The 2,557-nt window shown below is 42.5% G+C and overlaps 1 non-coding gene across 1 annotated transcript; it reads right to left on the bottom strand.

Moving 5' to 3' along the window:
- Positions 1 to 2,105: 2,105 nt before the first annotated feature.
- On the bottom strand, positions 2,106 to 2,319 carry LOC117874001. The gene has a single exon (XR_004644863.1). It is a non-coding gene; the product is annotated as a small nucleolar RNA U3 (small nucleolar RNA).
- Between the last annotated feature and the right edge of the window lie 238 nt (positions 2,320 to 2,557).

The raw sequence follows: 2,557 nt of genomic DNA on the forward strand, positions 1-2,557 counted from the left end.
GAAAAACTACTAGCTCTGAGAGAGACACAATATACCTTTGTACATTAAAAAAAAAGGTTTCAGTTATACTGTAGTAAAATGTATATATTACAAAAGATTTTTGTTTTTCTCCTGATTTTTTAAATTTTTAACCTGATTTCATCTCGGTTTTAATATTTGAAAAATAAACACTGAAAAATTCCCAGATTTTTTTTAACAAATAAAAACTGAAAATGCAGAACACTACTTAAAAGCAAGGAATAGAGCCATAGGCTTTCCTTTGAACCAGACCAGCGTTCAGATAACCCCTTCAAAATGTGTAATTGCTATTTGCCTTGAAGAAAGTCGCCCAGCAGTATGTAACCTAGAGTGATGTGTCCTAGGCTTCTCAGCGAGTGTAGCCCAAGGTCGAGTGTGCTTCAACAGCAGCCCTGGGAACTACAAGTTGTGAACTACAAACTGCGGCATGTTGGGAAAACTTCCTGGTTCCTCCCAGGATGTTCCCTCTGCTCCCCCAGCAGGAGGTTTCAGAACTGACTGAGCTAGGAGCACATAGCAGGCAAGCAGAGAGGAGGCTGCTGGACTGTAATCATGTTCTTTACAGAATAAAGCCTTGTTCCTGGTGGTTTGTCTGAGTGGGTGTGGTCTGAGGTGAACACACACTGACATACAACGCAGAGCACAAAAGGAGCCTCAGGCCAAGTTTCCCAAAGTTGTGTAAAAAGTCACAAGGCAGGCTTCTCCTATCTTGAACAACCTTATACTGGGCCAGTGAACAGGAGGAAGGGGCTACCTGAATCATGGGACTACTAGCCACGGTTGTCCTGATCTCCAAAATGCCGGGTGGTAACAGACAAAATCTTCCTAGGCACCAGTGGCTCCAGCGGTGCTTTAGAGAAGCATCATCCATTCCTCCCAATGTGGAGGACAATCAACAAGTGCCATGGGGACAGGAACTGTCATACTTAGTGGAGGAACAGAAATAGCTATGAACACTATTATCCCACTATACATATAAAATGATGGGGTCTAAGTTAGCTGTTACCACTCAAGAAAGCGATCTTGGAATCATTGTGGCTAGTTCTCTGAAAACATTCATTCAGTGTGCAGCGGCAGTCAAAAAGCGAACAGAATGTTGGGAATCATTAAGAAAGGGATAGATAATATGACAGAAAATATCATGTTGCCTCTATGTAAATCCATGGCACGCCCACATCTTGAATACTGCATGCAGATGTGATTGCCCCATCTCAAAAAAGATATATTGGAATTGCAAAGGTTCAGAAAAGGGCAACAAAAATGATAAGGGGTATGGAACGGCTGCCATATGAGGAGAGATTAATAAGACTGGGACTTTTCAGCTTGGAAAAGAGACAACTAAGGGGAGATATGATAGAGGTCTATAAAATCATGACTGGTGTGGAGAAAGTAAATAAGGAAGTGTTATTTACTCCTCATAACACAAGAACTGGGTATCACCAAATGAAATTAACAGACAGCAGTTTTAAAAGGAACAAAAGGAAGCATTTCTTCACACAATGCACAGTCAACCTGTAGAACTCTGCCAGAGGATGTTGTGAAGGCCAAGACTATAGCAGGGTTCAAAAAAGAACTAGATAAATTCATGAAGTGTAGGTCCATCAACGGCTATTAGCCAGGATGGGCAGGGATGGTGTCTCAAGCCTCTGTTTTCCAGAAGCTGGGAATAGGAACCAGGGTATGGATCACTCGATGATTACCTCTTCTGTTCATTCCCTCCGAAGCACTGGTCACTGACCACTATCGGAAGAAAAGAATACTAAGCTAGTGGGACCTTTGATCTGACCAATATGGCCACTCTTATGATGAAACAGAACAAGCAAAAGGAAAAAAAAAAAAACAATTTTCTTAAAGTAAATCTGTTCAGTGCACAGATTAGGAGCACAGACATAATGAAAACACAGTATATACAGAAAGAAAGCCCTTGTCTAAACCCTTTGGAAAAAGGCAGCCTAATCACATGGCAATTAAAAGCAGACAAAGCATTTCATTGAGAAATACTCAGTACACCAAACCCACAGACAGCACAGCTCTAAGCCATCACACCCAAGCTCTTTTTCACACCCAGCAAGACAAGCTCAAAGCTAACCACTCGGACTGTGCACCCTTCCCCTGCTTTTCTCAGGAAGAGCAAGACACTTTTCCACAGCAGAAAACAACTGTCACAGAACAGTGCTTTCTACCATTTTTATGCTCAGAAAGAAACACTACAACTCTTCATTGTGGTTAGCAAGATCAGCTATTCATAATCACCCATCTCCACTCACCAACTAGAAAAATGATCCCTGAAAACATAGCCTTAACCAGTATAGCTCCTGTCAGTCACAGGCCATTCTAGAGCATTGCCCTCTAACTGGTGGTTTCTAGAATTTGGCCTTCATGAGACAGAGAGCACTAGGAGAAGCCCCACGTGAGCAGAACCTCTCTCTCAAGTCTGCCCTAAATGGCCCCCTTCTGTGGGCTGCCTATCAAAGCAAAGCTGCTCAAAGCAGCCATCCCCTTTCATTTGCATAAACTGAAGACACAGACAGGCCACTCC

Source organism: Trachemys scripta, chromosome 2 (genome assembly GCF_013100865.1).
Source record: "Trachemys scripta elegans isolate TJP31775 chromosome 2, CAS_Tse_1.0, whole genome shotgun sequence".
Taxonomy (NCBI): Eukaryota; Metazoa; Chordata; order Testudines; family Emydidae; genus Trachemys; species Trachemys scripta.